The sequence below is a fragment of the Dipteris shenzhenensis genome, chromosome 27 (assembly GCF_047967505.1).
Source record: "Dipteris shenzhenensis isolate YYH24624 ecotype China chromosome 27, Dip_SZ_1.0, whole genome shotgun sequence".
Lineage (NCBI taxonomy): Eukaryota > Viridiplantae > Streptophyta > Polypodiopsida > Gleicheniales > Dipteridaceae > Dipteris > Dipteris shenzhenensis.
In genome coordinates, this window is record NC_141622.1 from 42,928,718 (window position 1) to 42,950,203 (window position 21,486).

General features: G+C 41.5%; 1 pseudogene; it reads right to left on the reverse strand.

The window, feature by feature from the left end:
* Positions 1 to 12,113: 12,113 nt before the first annotated feature.
* On the reverse strand, positions 12,114 to 13,768 carry LOC147884332 (cytochrome P450 71AU50 pseudogene; annotated as a pseudogene).
* Positions 13,769 to 21,486: the final 7,718 nt, after the last annotated feature.

Below are 21,486 nucleotides of genomic sequence, written 5' to 3' on the forward strand. Positions count from 1 at the left end.
GCATAGGTAAGCGATGATGAGACGAGGAGGCAGTTCTCAGAGGATTTGGCTTAGACGTCGATGAGGGACATGGATCAGGCGGAGGTCACGAGGGCCAGGGATCAGACACACTTGTATATAGGGAGGGCGAGGCTAACAACGACGACGACGAGTCGGATGAGCAACAGCATTAGTAGTAGTATATACTTTGGCAATTTTGTATCACCCTTTTCTAAAGGGAAATTCTGTAACAAACCGTGGTTGCATATACTTTGGCATGTATATGCTTTTGTTTGTCAGCTCGTTTGAGCGATTTTGTATCACCCTTTTCGAAAGGGAAATTTTGTAACAAATAAGGTTTGGATTTTTTATCTCAAATGTCTGCTTGTAAACATTCTATTGTAATGCAAAAAAAAAAAACATTAGTGGGGCAAAATGGGGCCACAGCAAGCCCTATTTTGCCCTACAAATTTTGTATGTGTGTTCTGTTAAAGGTTGGTATATACCGACCTTTACCAGTGTTGATATATATCGACGATTATAGAGCGATTATATACCGACACACATTTTTCGACACTAATCCCGACATAATTACCGACCTTTTTGCCTTTTAATTTAAAAAAATTTAGTGTAAAAAAGGTCGATATTTGTGTTAGAAAATGGTCTATATCTTGTAGTGTTTCTCAACAATATTTGTGGAGTATCCTTTTCTGAGAATATCCCATCTGAATCAAGGTGACCTCCCATCCTGGTAGTTGTAAAAATTCCATCATATTAAGTGACAAACCAACAAGTCTTTTAGATGGACCTGAATTTAGTAAGGCGGTTTGTGATGATGGTATTTAGGAGTGGCTTGCTCTTCAAGCATGAGATGCAACTGCTTCGCGCTACCTCTTACATTACTTTTTAGGTTAAGGTGAATAGTCTTCATGAGAACGATGAAGGATTCAAAGTCTGTATATTCAAGCCATATTCTCTTTTATCTTTTCTCATTGCATACACCAGTGTATATTTTGAGCTCATTGCCATACTGATTTTGTAAAATACGTAGTATGGCTTCTTCATTCTCTTTACTCACAAGTATGATAGTATTGCATAATCCCACTTTGGTAATTCTGGTATGCAATACTCTTTAAATATATTGCAAGATATCTATTAGTGATATTTTATCGATGAAAAAGAGCCGAGGTCTGGATCCACATTGTGTCATCACTTTAGGAAGTCGTTACATGGAACTCCCTTAAATTCCACTTGCTTTCCTGATTCAGAAATTCTCTCTTCTCTGGGTTGGAAGCCATGGTGCTTTTTACTTGTAATCCTCGTTTGATGCTCATTTATGAGCTTCTCTGCATATACTTGCACCTATTGTGGAATATCCTTTTTCATCATTTGCAACAATTGCTCCTAATCCATCTTCTTGCACCTTGACCCACTTATGTGCCCATGCAAGTCTCCTTGGATGAGGGTAAAGTGGCTGCCATTTGCTTGACAAATAAGCTATCAATATTACATTGACTTATGGGAATGTGCTTCTCGGAGAGTAGATACTTTATAGCACTATCCACTGCATCACGCTTTACTGGCAAATTGATGCACTCCTCCATGGAGTGACCTTTGTCCTTCTTTCCAAAAAACCACTATTTTTGCATGATTTTCTCGGCTGCCATAGATGTGTAGGTATTCGGAAGGTGCCTTATTGGTCTCCACATCCTAGTGGTCACCTCTTTTTTATCATTATTTCTGGCCTTTTCGATAATAAAATCTAGTGCTTTGTAAGTGATATCCCCTTTTCACATGCAGCACACACCCCAAGTATTTGAAAGAAAACATCATCAAGATGAAATATAATGCTTGTGTAGTCCTAATATCTATCCCTTACCACCTTGAAGCTTGTCATTACCTCATTTCTCTCCTACTTTGCCCTTGGTACAACCGCAGTTAGGCATGTGTAGAATTGGACTAGTTTTTCAGCTTCTTCCTTATTGGTGGTTCTTTGTAGAGTGGTTATAGGTCTCTTGCAAGTATTCCATAAGGTTCTGGCCTTCCTTAGCATCTCTAATGTTGATGTGATCTTTCTCAAGGCAAGAGAATAATGATTAAGTCTTTCCAACTCAATCAGATATTTATACTTGCAATCGAAGATGCATATCATTGCAGTATAAACATGAAATTGAGGAACCATTTTGAAAGTCTATTGGGTAATTTTTCGTTCATGGAGTGCTTCTCTAGCAAGGCTATTACATGCATATGCAAAATCTGACCATCGATAGGCTCAAATCGGCAATGCATTAAAAAATCTATCTTTTCTTGCCTCACTAGATGTCCATCTACATCTACATTGGACATACCAACACCTTGTTGAGAGTTGTGGTGCCATGAGCACATGTAGAGCAAAGGTATGAGTAAAGGGAAAGCTGCCACATGGCATGGAGGAGATATCCCACATGTGAGCAAGCATATCGATGTAAGTACCCTCACCTATAAAAGGGAGGTTCATTTGAAGTAATATCAATCAAGCACTTTGCGCTATCTCAAGATTCTCTTTATGAGTCCAAGCTAATCTATCTTGGAACCTAATTGACTTGAGGTACATGTCATGAGCACTCTCTTCATCATGTTTACACATAGGTTTCATCCACCTTAGAGCGCTCCATAGATCCTGAGGCACACATGTTTTGTCATGGTATCAGAGGCACTATGCATGCACTTCTCCACACGGCAGCTGATCTTACCACCATTTAAGGTAAAGTAGAAGGAATCTGACATGCCGTCCTCCATGACCAATAGGTGTTCTCGCACATCCCTTAGAGTCCATTGCGATGTGACATTCACATTCTTAACATCTCCCTCTTCAACATCAATAGACAAACTTACCCCCGTATTGCCTTCATCATTAGAGTCTAGGGGAAGCCCCCGGCCATTTGTTTTCTTCCAGCGCCTGTATTGAAAAGCTAAATACAACATTTGGCATGACAAATGGTATCTAATAACCACATTTTCTTTACGTGCATGACATTGAAACACATGCAAAGAGCAACTACATAGCAACAAAGGCCCTACTACAACAAAGCCCAACATCGCGACCTCTGAGGAGAGACCCCAATCAACGCCAACTCCTTTGGCGACTTCCCATAGCTGCTTTTACTCTCACGGCATCTTCATTGAGGCAGGCAACCGGCTGCTCATGTAACCTTTGCGTTCCATCAACACAGCTCTCCTAGCCTCTTCCGAGAGCTTCTGAGGTGACTCTTCCAATTGTGCTACTCCACCCACAGTGGACAGCCTTCTCTTTTTATGCTCAGCCAATGGAATCAGCTCACTGACGCTCCTCTACAATAACCTGACCAGTAAGTCTCCTCCGTCTCCAAATGTGGCGACTCCAGTGATCAAAGAAAACAGTGAACGACTCCCTCCATTGCAACGTCGACACACAGGCTGATTTTCCACGGCAAGTTCATGAGCAAAGAGCTCAATTATACCTCCACCCGTCATCCTTGAGTTCCCTCCATCAAAGCCGCTCGTCCGTCGTCGACCTTCCCTGCACAGCAAACCTTCAAATCTCCAAGGTTCCTTAAAAAAGGCCACGTGGCAGATAAGGTTGGGTGTGTTCAACTGTGGTTAAGTTTATAGTTAGGTTCAGTTTAGGTGAACCATGGTAAAGTCAATGTAACCATGGGTTAACCTATTTGGGTTTAAAGATTGCCACATGGCATAGTGCCGCCTAAGCACAGAGTCCCTTGCTAAGCATAGTATGGAATTTAGCATGTGAATCCCTGTGCCACATCATCAAAGGCCCTCTTCTTCAAAAAATCTTCAACAAGTCGTAACTCCCTATCTACGAGGAATTTGGACACGCTCCAAAAAGGAAAAGTGATTGTCTTTTCGAGCTCTACATGTTGTTAAATCAGAATCATTGTATGCAATTAGACACTGCCAATATTGAAAGAAATTAATTGGTAAGACCTTTGCAACAAATGATAAATTAAAGCATGAATGCACACATCACTGTCATAAGCATGCCAAAAGCACAAGTGCATGAGATGACCATAGCACAAAGCATGGCATCCACACATAAAGCATCAAGGCACATGGAAGAACAAAGCATCATGCATGAAGCTACACCAAGCAAAGAAGCGAACGCCATCGTCATCAAGCCATGAGCCAAAAGGTGACATCAATGGAATGTATTGAGAAACAAAAACCTTGCCAACCTTGCCTATATTTTGTAAATCAAACCTGACCACCTGAGAGTAGCCATGCAAGCACCCAGGGAGGATTTGATCTTGTAACTCACATCTGACCACCTTGCAGTAGCGAAAGGATCATGGCACCAAGGGGGGGTGTTGAGAGTTGTGGTGCCATGAGCACATGTAGAGCAAAGGTATGAGTAAAGGGCAAGCTGCCACATGGCATGGAGGAGATATCCCACATGTGAGCAAGTATATGGATGTAAGTACCCTCACCTATAAAAGGGAGGTTCATTTGAAGTAATATCAATCAAGCACTTTGCACTATCTCAAGATTCTCTTTATGAGTCCAAGCTAATCTATCTTGGAACCTAATTGACTTGAAGTACATGTCATGAGCACTCTCATCATCATGTTTACACATAGGTTTCATCCACCTTAGAGTGCTCCATAGATCCTGAGGCACACATGTTTTGTCACACCTGACCCTAAAATTCTTGTTCCAAGAAAGTTGGTGAAGACTTCTTGGGAAAATATAAGACTACCCAAAGTAATAGCTTTATCCATAGCCATTCTATGAGGTATAAAGAGAGTTGGATGAAGAACTATATTGGTTGATACTGGTGTCCTTCCATTCATCAGTACATTGTAGATTTTTGCTACGAAGGATTTAACAAGTATCTTGCTATTTGTAGAAAGGCCAACCGTCCCCACTGATTTTGCATTCATGGGATAGAGTAATTGATCCCAAATATATCCGGGATCATTTTGAGTAACTGCCTCATTAAGACAAAGATTTAGAGTTTTTATTGATGTTACTTCATCTTTATTAATGTGCACGTCTTGTTCTTTTTCTTGAATTTCCCTTTGTGGTCTCAAAGTTGATGAGTGTCGTCTTTTTTTATTACTCCCAACTAGCATGCTTGCAACTGGTACAAGTGCTCTGGAAGTACTGGCCCTCTGCATTTGATGATGCAATTTATTTTTGAGGGATTGCACCATAACCGCATTGGAGCTTCCTTCATGCTCTTTTATCCTCCTCAATTGATGTGCAAGTAAGACTTTTGGAGGACTTTATCTCTTCATTTTCTTGAGTCGCATCATCTTTTGAATGGGTCCGATCTTGTTTGGAGGTGCATCAACTTCACTTGCATGTTTTGCTTCCTCGAAGTACTCGAGCATGGTTTTTGTACGCATTCTAGTTGACTCTACCTCTAGATGTTGCTTCCAAATGTTTGTGAGAGCCTCCAATACATTTTGAAGATCTGGAAATTGCAATGGTTCAGGAGGTGGCATGGCAAAGTGTTTAGCTGCATCCTTCATTGATAGTACAAAACTTCACCACCAACTTCTACATCCTTTCATTTCATGAAGAGGTGCACAAAATATTCCTTCTCAACTATAAGTCCTACTACATGGGTGTAAATCATACCTTTCTTTGCAAAGTTGCACTCCACGTCTCCTCATTTTGTTCAACATCTTTTTGTTGCAAAGTTGCACTCCACATCTCCTGCACTCCACGTCTCCTCATTTTGTTCAAAATCTTTCCTAGACACCACACATCTTTTCATCCAAGCAAAAACCAAACTCTCCTACCCATGTGGTGTCCCATTGTCAAAGTCCACCTTCATGAAACATATATCTCACCCTTCTGCCTCTACTAACTCTATGCCCTCCCATAGGGTAATTATGTCTTCCATAATATTTTTGTTGAAATATGTGATGCTAGAGAAGGTAGAAAAGTGCAAGAGAGTGGTATTAAGGAGAAATCTATGATTGAATGAGAGATGTGAGAAGAGTCTCGAAGATAAGACATGAGGTGGAGAGATAAGGATAAGGATGCCACATAAGCTAATGATGTGTAAGGGTGACCTTGAGTCTCTTTATATAAGAGGCCTATCATTGTATGGTGGAAAATGAACTAGGAATAGGCATTGGATTGAGTGTCCCCATCTTGAGCCTCTCCTTTATGGATTTCCTTGTGTACTTTGATCCTCCGTGATCTTGTCTACCTATCTTAGTTTGGAATAGGCTTAGCAAAATCCTTTCCATTTTTTTGGACATGGTATAAGAGCATAGGTTAAGCTAAGCCGAGGTTGTTGTTTTTAGAGTGTTTGTTCATTTATCATGCCTTCTATTAAGAAGAAAAGATATAAGCACACTCATGATTATCTTAGAGAGAGAATGTTAGGTTTACCCACTTATGCAAGAGGCATGCTACAATCAAATATTTGCTACTACAAAGAAAAGATTGATGTGCAACGATGTCAACTATTGCTATTGGAAAGAGAGGAGCTATTGTGGCGAAGTCTACTGAAATAAAAAGAGGAGTTGCTAAGATCCTGGTATCATGGTATGGTTGCTATAGTTTTAGAATACTTAAGGAAGGTACTTGCAAGCCTAGGTTGAGTCCTAATCATTGTAATAAGCTTGCCTTATGCACTGATAATGTAGCCAAGGAAGCTAAGAAGCAATGTAAGTGAGTGACATCCTAGCTGATGAGGACGCGTCCACGAGAGTATGTAAATTCCCACATCCTAGTGATACCACAGGCTAATGATCCTGATAGGGGACTAAAGGGCGGAAATTATCATTTTAAGTAAACACTACACCTATGCTGACATAGGTATTCGGTTATGCCCGACCTAGCATCAAGGGGGGGTGTTGAAATATGTGATGTTAGAGAAGGTAGACAAGTGCAAGAGACTGGTATTAAGGAGAAATCTATGATTGAATGAGAGGTGAGAAGAGCCTGGAAGATAAGACATGAAGTGGAGAGATAAGGATAAGGATGCCACATAAGTTAATGATGTGTAAAGGTGACCTTAAGGCTCTTTATATAAGAGGCCTATCATTGTATGCTAGAAAATGAACATGTGGCAGATTACAACTCACCATGGTTTAGTTTAGGTAGCTACGGTGTAGTCAGAGGTTAACTAAAGGAGTGTCGCTATGGCAACCTTATCCTACCACCTCATCAACGTGTCAAATGTCATGTCATCAAATGACACATGATACATAGCATATTGTGCTTGCTAAATATATTTTTGCATGCAGCATGAGAATACCCTCTACCACATCATCTTGATCACCTTCCTAGATGAGAAACTTTGACAAGCCAGAAATTTTGATCCAAAGAAAATTTCGCAGAGGTCCAAAAGCAAAAATGTTCAACAAATTATTATCTATGCAATGAGCATATCAAATTTCTATTGTAGTACTTTTATAGGTTAAATATATCCAAACCATTCTTTGATTGAATCCTAATTGTTGTAATAAGCTTGCCTTATGCACTGATAATGTAGCCAAGGAAGCTAAGAGGCAATGTAAGTGAGTGACATCCTACCTGATGAGGACGAGTCCACGAGAGTATGTAAATTCCCACATCCTAGTGATACCACAGGCTAATGATCCTAGTAGGGGACTAAAGGGGGAAAACTATCATTTTAATTAAACACTACACCTATGATGACATAGGTATTCGACCGCCCTAGCATCAAGGGGGGGTGTTGAAATATGTGATGTTAGAGAAGGTAGAAGAGTGCAGGAGAGTGGTATCCACGAGAAATCTATGATTGAATGAGAGGTGTGAGAAGAGCCTAGAAGATAAGACATGAGGTGGCGAGATAAGGATAAGGGTGCCACATAAGCTACTGATGTGTAAAGGTGACCTTGAGGCTCTTTATATAAGAGGCCTATCATTGTATGGTGGAAAATAAGCTAGGAATAGATGTCAGATTGATTGTGGCCATCTTGAGCCTCTCCCTTATGGATTTCGTTGTGTACTTTGATCCTTCATGATCTCGTCTACCTATCTTGTTTTAAACTTGGCTTAGCAAGATTCTTTTTCGGCTCTTTTGACAATTTCTACCTATAATGAACCCTTTCTAATCCTTCCTTATTGAGACTTGCATCTTCATCTTGAGTCTTAGTGCAAGCCTAGCCTTAGCTATGATTTTGTGGCTCATGTTGAGCATGGCCAAGGGTCTTGAACTCCTTGGTCCATAATTCTTTTTTCAAAGAAATGATCCCATGGTTACTATTGGAGTTTTTAAATTATTCATAAAGTCATAAAATCTAATAAAGAAAGAAATGTAAGACTAGTATGTAAGTAGGGGTCTCCTATATGATCACCAAGAAAATTATCCAAAAGTAATGAAAATCATTATTGGGCTCACTTGAGAAATTAGTATGTCTTGTTCCAAAAAGCTTTGAAAATGATGTGAGTGTGGAATGGGAATACATCCTTGGAAGCTAAGGAGCATTATCATTAGAGAAGAATCTGAGGCACTTTCACAAGTTTTGTAGCAAATTTGTTTTAACATCTTAGGAGAATTTGCCATTTCATTTAATGGCAGCATAGAACTCTGAGTATTAAAGGATCTTTGATGAAGGTGTGATTGACAAGTTTTTTTTTTTTTTAATAAGTAAGTTTAATATTAAAAAGAGGGGGGATCAGACCCAACTGGACCCTTACAAAAAGGTGGCCAACAAAAGGGGTGGTAACCCTAGGCCTACACTATGCCAGCAGTTATACCCTCCTCCTAAAGGAGAGAACTTATTTCCCTGAGATTCTGACTAACCAACGGGTGGGAAATTTCGACCGTCGTGGCTGTGTCTATAATGAAGGTTTTGGCAACCTTCGATAATACGTGCTCTTTGCCACCCGAGCCGGGATTATCCCGAAAGACTACTTGATTCCTGACAGTCCAGATAGCATAGCACGCCGCTCCTCTCAAAAAAGGCCAACATTCTTTGAACGTTGATGAGTGTCCATGGGAGTCGCCTAGTATTGCAAGTTTCCAGTTAGCGACAATCTGAAATTGAGACATTAGTCCTGCTTTCCTGACAGCAGACCCAATCCTTAGCCACAATTGTCTCAAAACGGGGCAGCACCAGAACAAATGAAGTATGTGTTCCTCCGCTCTTCCACATAACGTGCATAGAGGGTTCACCTGGAATTTCCTCGCTCATTTGGCTCTGACAGGCAGCCACTTGTTCATCAATTTCCAGAGCGTAAAGCTGAATTTTCCCGGCATTCCCTTGCCCCAAATCTCTTTGAGTCTTCCACGCCACCAGCCCGAACCTTGTCGGAGACCCCACTTCTTATTAAGATTCATTGTTTCTACTTTCCCTGCCAATAGTTTCCTGTAAACAACCTTGGCTGACAGTTTTTTGAGCTGAGTCTTCCCTATACACCAGTGGTGGAGTCTCCTTCCTTCAGCCTCTATGCAGTTTGGTAGGCCAATTTTCTCCAACTAGACTTAGGATTACCCTGCAGAATGCAATTTCCTGTGTAGTCAGAGAGAACGTACAGCAGATCTCCCCTAGCGTCCACCAATTACCTCTCTTGGGGTCCCATATTTGTTTTCAGTAAACCAGGCCTTTCTTGCAAATGCTCCTGGCCATGGCTAGATTTAAATAAGCCAACGATTGGTTATTAATTTGGAGTGCCCTACTCCAGCAAATGCATTCATTCAAACTGGCATCTCCTTTGAGACCTCCAACCCCTTCCCAAGAACAGCTTCTTAACACCTCTTTCCAAGCATCCACTAGGCCGGCAGCAAGGTCCGAACCACTTACCCTTAATGGAAAATCAGAGAATATGCGCTCATACCATTTAAGGTTTTTCCATGTCCGAGTTTTGTAGCTGCGTCCCTTTTCCACGAATTATTGTGTTAGCTCTATCCAGGGGGCTGAATCTTGGACCAGTTTTGGCAACCACTTGCTAACTAACGAAGCATTTTTTATCGCCAAATCTGGGATTCCAAGGCCTCCTTCCTGCTTGGGAGCTTTTAGGAATGCCCGGAATAATTTCTCAATTTGATGCCACTGTGTCCCCTTAAACTGCCAATCTGAAGCTAAGTAAGTTGGAGACGCTGTAAGAACATGACGCAAAACAAGGCATCTGGCATTCCAACCTAATGGGAGATTACACCAAGTCCTCAGTTTTGCATTGATTTTTTCTTTAACCCAATCAAACCAGCTTCTTGTCGAAACTTTTAATCCTAAGGGGGCCCCTAAGTGTCGAACAATCTGATTCTGAGGTATCCACTGCACGGGCATCTCGTTCAACCACTCGGGCATGGGCTTTGATGAGGACCTTAGGCCAAACAATTTTTGCCAACTGCAAACCGACCCTGATGCAAGGCAAAACACTGTGATTATCCTCTTGAGGGAATCCAAGCTGACCTTATTTTCTTTGCAAAATATCATTAGAGCATCTGCGAACATCTGGGAACTGAATTGAGCCCCGGAGGGGAGGCTAACTCCACAAAGGATTTTGTCCCTAATTGCAGCTTTCATCATATGGAGGAGAGGCACCAAGGCTATAGCAAATAACAGGGGTGCTATGGGACAACCTTGCCTAATCGCCCTGGTTAATTCAAAGCAGCCTACGATCCCACCATTCAGACAGAGGGTTGCTGAGGCATTTGTAAATAGCATTTTCACCATCTTGCAGAAGCCAACTCCAAATCCCAGTCTGTCTGTTCATGACAGCTAGAATAAAGTCCCAGGCGAATGCGGTCATATGCCTTGTCCAGATCTAAACCAAACAGTATACAATCTTGCTGCGAAACCACTGCATAATCGAGAGATGAGCTGGCATTCAAGATATTTCCAAAGATGTCTCTACCCTTTACGAACCCGGTTTGTTCTTTGTCTACAATGAGCATGCAAATCCCTCTAATGCGCAGGGCCATTGCCTTTGTGATAATCTTATACGACACATTCAGCATTATAATGGGGCACCAGTCCCCAACCTGCAGTCTAGATTGCCTTTTGAGAAACAATTTAATGAGCCCCATATTCACATCCACAGAAAGTGCCTCTTTCAGGGCTGCGGCATTAGCCATTTCTGTTAAGTCTTTCCCCATCACATCCCAAAAGCATTCATAGAATTCAGAAGCCAAACCATCAGAGCCCGGTGCCTTATCCTTTTTCATTAGGGAGAGAGCAGTCCTGAGTTCATCCTAAGTGAATCTCCTATTCAGTCTAACTCTTTGCGCCTCGTCTATTCTAGTCTCCAACCCTGATAAACAGTTATTTAGTTCAGTGGTCCAGGCATCATCCTGCAGAATTTGGGGGCCCACTAGGTTCTTTAAGTGCTGCACAAACACATCTGCTATGTGCCAGAACCTAGTCTCTACAACCCCTTCCCGGTTCATTACACGGTCGATTGTCTCCCTCTGGTGCTTTCTTTTAACCATCTGGAAGAAAAGCTTCGTGGGGCTGTCCCCTAGCTTGAGCCAATTGAGACTGCACTGCTTTCTTGCCAGTTCAGCTGACTCAAGGTCCCTTCTCTGAATTTCTTCCTCGATCTCTGTAAGCATACGATGGGGGTTAGCTTCAGCGAGAGGTTCATCTCCCTCCTGATTCTCTTTCAGAATGTCTCGAGGGTTAGAAGGCAGAGCTTTTTCCGTTGACTCAGCGTCATTTCCTTCGACCATCTCTTCCTCAGTCTCTTCGATTGCTCCTTCACGGCGCTTCGCACTACGAAGCAACTTCTGTGCGCTACCCGAGGGCACGGCGGACATGCACTGCAGCTCTCAACTCGCAGGGGCGTCGCTCACCGAGCCAAATATTTCACTGTTGGTTGTTTATTTCATGATTGACAAGTTTTAAAATATAGTGTTAACACAAGAAAGAAGATTAGTTCATTCATCGGCTAGCTACTTTTGACACATGTCCTAGTCAATATCATCTTTATAAGAGAAGAAAGAAAGATTATGATGACGACTAGTAGATTCATTTGCTAGCGGCCGCCGGTGCATGTCACGGCATAAAAACTCATCATTTTGAGTAGAACATTGCAAGGATCAATTCTTTATAGCGAGGATAGGTGAGTGAAGATGCTGAAAACAAGAGCAAGGCAATGTAGCTAGAGTGAAGACTCTGGAAACATCAGATCTTCCCCGGATGCTCCCCCACACGAGCATCTCTGAGTCAAAGGTGATAGAAGTGGGGGGGAAATCTAGGGGTTGCAAAGGCAATGGGGGGCTTAACCATTCTAACTGCAAGGGAGAATTCCTCAGACATATCAAGGTGGGAGGGTTGAGGGAGAGACCAGAGGAAGGCATGGAGCAAATGTGCGAGCATCAACTGAACGTTCAAGAGCCCAAAAGCCATCCCAGGGCACCCTCTTCTTCCAGTGCCAAATGGTAGAAGCTCAAAATGCTGCCCTCGCACGTCCACCCCACTCTCTGCAAATCTCTCCGGCCTGAACTCCATCGCCTTCTCCCACACTCTCTCATCCCTCCCTATCGCCCATACATTCACCATCGCCATCGTCTTTGCCTCCACCTCGTACCTCCCTCCTGCCACCTTGCATCTCCCCGTCGTCTCGTGTGGTATCAGCAATGGCGCTACCGGATGTAACCTCATCGTCTCCTTCACCACCGCTCTTAAATACGGTAGCCCCTCCATGTCCGCCTCCTCCATAAATCGTCCATTTGCCCCCGCCACCGAATCTAGCTCCTCCTGCAGTCGCTTCATGATCTCGGGCTTCCTCAGTAGCTCCGCCATCGCCCATTCGATCGTGATCGCCGTCGAGTTCGTTGCGGCCAAAAACATGTCCTGAACGAGAAAAGGCATGTCACGAAGTGTGTAACTTCGAACTTTTTCAGCACCACATGCATTCGACAATCTTGTTAAAAAAGGTGGAGCATTCTACTTCGTACCGTCAAAACTGCCACGATGTTGTCGTCTGTAATGGTCACGTCTGATCTTTCAGCGTCCTCGGAGGCAGATAACAGCACGTCCAGGAAGTCCTTTGGCTGCAAGCTCGAATGCGCTCTCTTCCATTCACGGCGGGCGTCGATAATCTCTTGAAACGCTGTTTTCAAGTCTCTCGCACAAATCTTCATGCGTTTCACGTGTCCTTGCAAGTCCATCCATTGCAAGTATGGCAGAAAGTCTCCAACGTTGAACACACCAAGCAGGTGCATGACTTCCTGTACAAGATCTAATAGGCTTCTCGAGGGTCGATCTCTATAGCAATCGCCCAGTTCCGAGAACCTTCTTCCCAATGCTAACATGCAGTTGAGATTATTAGCAGCAGACGTCAATCTTGAACGTAGCGGTACTGAGCTTCCGGCCTTGTAGTCTTCCCACACGGATCGGACTAGGAGACCCATTTCCTGTGCTCTCGCAGGCCGGAAGGCCTCCAGCCTTTTGCTACTCACGACATCCACAACGAAAAGCTGGCGGACGAGTCTCCAGTAGGGGCCGTAAGGAGCGAAGGCGATGTCTGAGCAGCCAAATAGAGTATAAACGCCCACTGCTGTTCGCGCTCGAGAAGCAAATGTAAGGTCATGGGTTTGCAGGATTTCTCTGGCCATGTCTGGAGTTGAAGCAACGATAACAGGGACGGAACCAAATCGGAGGGACATCAAGGGGCCATAGACTTGGGAGAGTTTGTGCAGGGACTGGTGCGGGAGTTTTCCGAGCAAATGTAGGTGGCCAAGGAAGGGTAAGGCGAGAGGCCCAGGAGGTTGCAAGGTTTTACGGGATCGTGAGAAGACGATTAGGGAAGCAACGATGCAAAGCAGCAAGGTGACCATCAACAGTGGAAGTGGGATAGAAGAGGGTGCCATCTCCATAGCAGGGACGTCTCACTACTCAGCCATGGTCCATGATCCATCCATATATACGCGAAGGGAGGTCTCACTGCTCAGCCTCTGAGGTCACTGCAGCAATCTGCAAGCTGGAACGGAGGCCTGCAAAACGGATACTTTATGGACTCGAGTCCTGAAGAGCCATGCCTATGAACATACTGCAGGACGTGAAACGATTTCCTTATGAGTCAGTGACAATATCTATCTCACAGGTTATTTTATTTAATCCTAAAGGAGCGTAGTGCCAACCCATGCGAACAGGCTACAGCGCATCGTACAGATTGTATTTCTCAAATTTGTATTACTTTTGATATTAGTATATCTTTTATGTTTCTCAAAGCGTCTTTATTAAACAAACAAATTTGGAAAGAAACCCAATGATTCACAATGCTACAAATCAAGAGTGCAGAAGTGTGAGTGGATGCCTCTTAGTATAGTTGTAAAGCAAGCGCTTTTGGATCCAAAAGAGAAAGAAGAGAAAGCAAATGATTTTCTAAACTCGTTCGGCTATTAGAAGGAAATTTTTGGACCATGACGCATAGCTTAATTAATTTGCTAAAGAATTACAGGGGGTTTCAATCCTGCACTACCGGAGCTAATAAAGATATCCACATTATGAACGTTTTCACTAGTATAATATTGTTGTATTGTATGGAGATTATATGAGTATTACTTCCATCTACAACTTGTATGGTTATATGCTTTTAGTGAAATTGCTAAATATTGACCATGTGTTTTTAGTGAAATTGCTAAATATTGACCATGGGTTAGGATTAGTGCAATGCAAGTATTAGCAAGAAACCCAGTAATCACCAATAAATGCAACAAAGAATGTCGCTATAAAGTTCCAAGACGGGCACAAGGTAATGGACATGAGATGATGTCTCTGAAGTGCCATGATGATGGGTATAGCTATCTATAGCTATTATGTCATAGGATATGGGTATATACGTCCTACGTTGGGGCATAGTCTATAGAAAATCTTCTATATGCTCCAAGTAAATAAATCTAATGAAAAGAGCAAGTTAACATAATGTGGGGCCATGGCATAGGCATAGTCCATGATGGGACATGCAATGCCCATAAGAAAGCATAGTCTATGACAAAGACAGAATATGGCGATCCTTAGAGAAGGGTGTTTGATGGCAATAGCACAAATGAGGGCAAAGCTAAAACCCTTGGGAGGTCTGTGGATCTTGGGTTCAAGTCTCAATGGACACTTGACATGTGTTGCAAGTTCTGGGAACACTTGTAGGCCACCATGCGCATACAATTCCATAGGGATTTGGTTTAAGGTTTAAGGTTTACCTCAACTTATGTCACTTATCTAATGACTTCTAAGCTGCTTCTAAGCTCCATATGCCTTTAACCATAGCCATTGAGCTCCCAATATATATTAGCCCTTGACATCAAACCTCTATGACCATGATGTTTTGATTGGTGCATGACTAGCATCTTGTGCAAGTGCCATGCTAGGCATTGTTTGGATATCTTGATATAGTACTTGGCTAAATGGAAAATATTTAGAGGGAGATGCAACCATAATAACATCATGAATGAAGGGTGTATGAGAATGTATGAGTGATTATGAGAAGAGCTTGCCATAAAGGTGCTAGGAAAAAAAATGGCAGGTAGACTATAGACTATTGTAAAGACTATTGACAATTCATTTCTTGATTTTGTCATGAATATATGAAATTATTTCAATTAAAAAATGCTCATTTTTTTGTCTTTAAAAAATGATACAAAAAATCAAGAGTAATCTATCTATATCGGTGAAAATCTATTACACCTATGTAAAAGAGGCTTTTATTATTGATTTTGCAGTTCACATTACATTTTGAGGGATGGGAGAAAGATACACATTTCTTGCCCAAGAGCTTCAGGGATAGAATTGTACCCTTGATCTTCTATTCCACACGCATGCTATAAGTTATAAAGCATTATAATATGCAAATTGGAAACCCTACATTTTATAAAATAACCATTAAAAATGTGTTTAGTTTTATGAGTAATAACCACCAATGCTTATAGCATATGAATATGTTGACATTTATATCAGCAATAGTATAGATGATTATTGTGTCATGAATCTATGAAATTATTTCAATTAAAACTTGGTATGGAAGTGCTGATTTTTTTAATCTTTCAGAAATGATACAAAAAATCAAGAGTAATATTTTTGTAATCTATATCAATGAAAATCTATTACACCTATGTATAAGAGGCTTTTATTATTGGTTTTGCAATTCACATTACATGTTGAGGGAGCGGAGAAAGATACAGATTTCTTGCCCAAGAGCTTCAGGAATAGAATTGAGCCCTTGATCTTCTATTCCACACACATGTGCTATAAGCTATAAAGCATTATAATAACGATAAAAAAATATGTTTAGTTTTATGAGTAATAGAGTTGATATAACCACCAATGCTTATAGCATATGAATATATTGACATTTATATCAGCAATAGTATAGATGATTATTGTGTCTCTTCCTTAGTGACACTTATATGATGCTTGTTTCGATGCTTTTAGTCTTTTACAAAAAGGAATCTATGTAGTTTCCAACAAAATAACTTTGGCAGTTGGTGCAATTGGTTCACTACTACACCTTCATCCTTTTCTGATGCACGGGTGTGAAAACTATCGATGTAGCCTGCAAGCAAGTTTTATGTCGGTATAAGTATCGGTTTATATCGGCACTCTTTAGTGTCAGTATATACCAACACTAACACAATGTTGGTATATACTGACACTATGGGACTTATAATGATGGCTATTTCGGATGTTTTCCCATTAGATGTTTTTTCGATGATGCATGGCATAATGATCCAAGGGTTTTTGAGAGAGGGATATAAGGGAATGTCACACCAATAGGTACCCCCAGATTGAGTTTGCACATATTAATTAATTTGTCTTGACTAGGGAGGCACAATGTTTGAATAAAGTAAGTTGGGAGGAGCAATCAAATGCGAGGTGCCTTTGAAGGTGTGATCGAGAAGCTTTGATGGGGTCCCCGACTCCAGAACTTTCGTTGCAGCCGCCTTCAACTGGTATATGAGGGGGAAGGGGGGGAGCGAGGAAAAGTGAGGGAGAGAGGGAGAGGTGGAGGGAGAGGGGAGGTCTCAATAGAGAGGGGGAGGGAGGGAGAGGGGAGGCCGGCTGAGGGGCAGGGAGAGGGAGAGGGGAGGGCTGAGTAGAGAAATATGGCAGGGAGAGAGAGATTGGTGGGGAGAGGGAGCAGGAGAGTGGAAGAGGGCTAAAAGTAGAGAGTGGCGGGAGGAAGAGTAGGAGAAGGGAAGCGAGGTAAGGGGCTACTGGAGAAAGCAAGAGGTGGCACAGAAAGATGGCAACACAGGGGATGATGGCGACAAAAGAGAGGTTAATCAGATACTATCACTTAGGTTAATCGATGAAAGGGCGATGGAAGAGGTAAATCAGACACAAAAACACTTAGCTTAATCGGGGATTCAGGGGTTTGATTCACAGAGTAACTAATGAATTAATTAACTAATAGTAGAGGAATTTCACCATCAATGGGTCTCAAGGGTACATATACGTAGGGGATATATCACCGCCTTTGTCGGATTGATGCCATACTTTGCACACGCTTTAATCTTATTCACTTAAAGTCATGGCATGCCCATTAGACACCGTTTGCATGGGCATGCTTATTTTCTTATTTTCCACCTCGTCTCATATACTTGAGTATCAAAAAATATGCATCTATTTGCTCCCATCGTATGTTCCTTTGTCCGATGGGTACTATACTTTGCACACATACTCCTTAATCTTATTCACATTAAGGCCCGTGCAAAGTTTCATACCCATCGGACACCGTTACATGGGTGGGCATGCTTATTTTCTTGTTTTCCACACCGAGTCTCGTACTAGAGTATCAACAAATATGCATCTGCTTAACCCCACCATATGTCCCTTAACATTACTCACTTTAAGTCTTGTGCAAAGTTTCATACCCATTGGACTTCATTTGCATGAGTGGGCATGCTTATTTTCTTGTTTTCCACTGCGTCTCATATACCCTAGTATTAAAAAGATATGCATTTGCTTGATCCCCATCATATGTGCCTTTGTATGATGGGTACGATACTTTGGACACATCTTAATCTTATTCACTTTAAGGCTCGTGCAAAGTTTCATACCCATCGGACACCACTTGCATGGGTAGGCATGATTATTTTTATATTTTTCACTGAGTCTCATTCCCTCTTTCCACCACATCCTCACCACGTCTCATATACCCGAGTATCACAAAATACACATCTGCTTGAGATCTGCTTGCTCCTATGTGCCTTTGTCTGATGGGTATGATACTTTGTACATGACTTAATATTATTTAATTTATGGCCCATGCAAAGTTTCATACCCATCGGACACCATTTGCATGGGTAGGCATGTTTATTTTCTTGCTTTCCACCGAGTCTCATACCCGAGCATCAAAAAATATGCATTTGCTTGCTCTCAGGGTGTCCATCTGGGAAATGCAAGTATACTATGAGAGTTCAAAATGAGGGGTATTTTAATTCTCAAGACTTACAGAAATATATTTATAGCAGGGGTAATTTTATACACCATTTTTAAATTAACAGGTAGGGTGTGTTTATTCTCAGATCCAAATTAAGAGTTATTTTTTAAATATTGTCTCATCTAGGATGATGTGTAAGAGCAGTCACAATTTGTTCATGGGTAGCTCAAAGTTTTAATGTGCTGACTAGCCCTCATAGTTATGATAATAAGATATTGGTGTTGGATTCAATGAGACACACACACACATATATATAGAGAGAGAGAGGACTCAAATTGTATCTTTTAAGCTATGCTTTGAGATAGTGACAATTTAGTAACCTAATGTCGCCTCATATTGGAGCCTTAGCACCTTCTAGATGAGGGATGAGTAGATAAATCCACATGGAAGCATCTAAATGATCACAACTGTCACTAGAATGGTTTACATCACTTACATCATTGAAGGGCCTAGCTTGTCCCATGCATCCTCTATGAAGTCATTGGTAGGTTGCTATGTAGTTGGAATTAGCTCTAGTAGAGCTTGAGTAACCCCATCCAAGTTTCATGGAGATCTAGAGAGGATGGGCAATTTGCTACCTCATCCACTCCTCATCCATTCCTTATGACGCTCAGCTCTTCCTTTCCTCATGCCTGCCTTTGGCTTGCTCGGTTTCGTGAGGGGATTTTCATTGTGCCTATTGAGGCTGTATGGTCCCTTCGTGTCCCTTTGTTGCCTATGGCCCGTTGATTATGTTGTAAAGAAGAAGAAAGATTTAAGATAAGGGATCGAGAGAGAGAAGATGAGAAGCTGATGGGCATGGTATAGAAGCAGAAAGGAAGGGGGGACGATTCAAGAGCTTGTGGCTCAATATAAGACTGCCCAGTCATTTTATTGCAGCCAAGATGCTTTCGTAATCTAGAGCAGGAACTCCAGGCCATGGAGAACAATTCCCTGAATGGCAGCAAGCGGAGCTGCCCTCATGCCCTAAATGCCTTGCCCATCCTAGCTTGTGGTGCGCGATCTCCATGATCTGATCCCACATTTCTAACCAGGAAGTGTCTCAGCAGCAGCTATGTAATCTTAGCAACTTCCATGGCAGAGGATTTTCTTAATGTTTCTAGCTGTGGCAGCTCGGTGTTGTTACCAACCAACTTAGAACTATTTTGTGGTGAAGGAATTTCCCGAGTTTCCAAGGACCAAGGATAGCATTATGGAGTTTAGGTTCTACTCATCTGTTGGGGCACTTTATGGTCGTACATAGAATTTGTTTTTTTGACGTTGTGGTGGTTTGGGTTATCATGTTTTTGAGTAATGATGAATCGCAACCTGCGTTTAAGACCAGAAAATATGCATATACACTGCTGGCAGTCATCTATGGGAAGAAAAAGGTTTTCGATGACTTCAAAGGTTTTTGATGTCATCAAAGTGGTCAAGGGTCCTTTCTCCAGTGTGGAGAAGGCTACTACTTTCTCTGACAAATGTAGACGTGCCAGGAAGTGTTCTAGTAGGAAGCAGCACAGGAATCCGTCCTGTTTCATGGCTTTCTCGATCTTGTGATAGCGGGCCAAAATGAGGTGGAAACATTCTAAAAAGCTCTAGAATCTGCTATGTAGTGCAAGCTTCAGGAGAATTAAAAGGAACATTGCCTTATTGCAAGCATGCTTTTACGATGTTGACTGAATCATATGCTGGTGAATGACTGCAGGTCCATATCTTGGAGTATTCCCAGGAAGATTGAAAGAGTTGGAATCAGAGATAGTTTTTTTTTCCAAGGTGAAGCAATATTTGGCATTGATAATGTAGGCCTACCGATTGCCAAATATCTTCTCTGGAGGGCATCGTACCCTCTTTAGTGACAAATTACCAGAAGCTGTGCCTCTTATTCTCCTAACTTTGGGGCTGAAATTTGCAACTTTCTTAAGCTAGCTATGCACTACATTGGAAATAGGCTATGCCTTGTATTTCATGTGCTTTGCAAGGTTTATATCCTAGGATTTCCGTTTTTGATGCCATAGCCTTCCCCTCATGTCCTATTTGAAACTAGTAGGGTTCAACTATGTTTCTGACTTTCAAGGCGGCCATGTATGATGGTACCACATTGTTGATGCAATCCTTGGCAGATAATATATATTTCCTCAAGGATTATATGAAGGTAAGCATGATTCTTTTGACACAACTCTCTTGTCCTTTGCTGCCTTGAATGTTTTACATAATTTCAAGCCGCCTCATAGGTTTCAAAGTCATCCTAATTATGCACTATCTACGGATGAATTTTGAAGTCATCTCAAAGTGAGGGCTATCACTTTGCATTTCTTCTTGATTGTTGATAAATCGTACTTGTGGCTGAACTTGAAGGGCTTATGGAGATGGCAATGGGCAAGCTGATTGCAATTAAAGGTTTTGCATTACATAGCAATCTTCACCAGTAGAGGTTGATGGTGAGTGTGTTCTCAAATTTCTTCCAATAGACTATGTACATGTGGTTGGGTAGGGTTAGTTCTAGGATAAACGATGTCTTGTACAGATATAATTTGGTGTCTTTATCTAGGTCGTATCATGCATATCTGGTATCTTGGATGGCAAGGCATTGATGAAAATGTAAGTCAATTTCATGTCAAATTTGGTGGATATCCATATTAAATTCAAAAGATGGGTTGTAAAACTCTAAAGGACTACTAAAGGAAGAATAGAATATATCCAAGAAACTATGCTGCCCAATGTACAGGTGGTGTATGGCTTCCCTTAAAGATTCACGCATTCCAATTATATCTGTCAAAATAGCTTATTATTTTATTTACATATGGTCTCAAAATTGTGAGGGGAAGCATGGGTCCTTCAAAATTTTGAATTGAAATATAGTAGAAATGGAATAAAGGGTGCTTTCCAAACTGAAAAATTGTCAGATGCATTAATAATTAAGATCCGAATTCAATAAAGAAGGTATAATATTTCATCATTCTATAAATTTTCCTTTTATATCTTATACATCTAGCATATGGTTTGGAAGTTAGGATATTCAAAATTTTAAAAAAAGTGATGCAAATACATAAATATGAAAGCATGTAAATTAAAAAAAAGTAAAGCGGCATAAATTGAGAAAAAGGTATGGATTGAGTGATAATAAGCTTAATAACTTTGTGTATTTTATGATGAGAGGATAAACACTATCTTTTC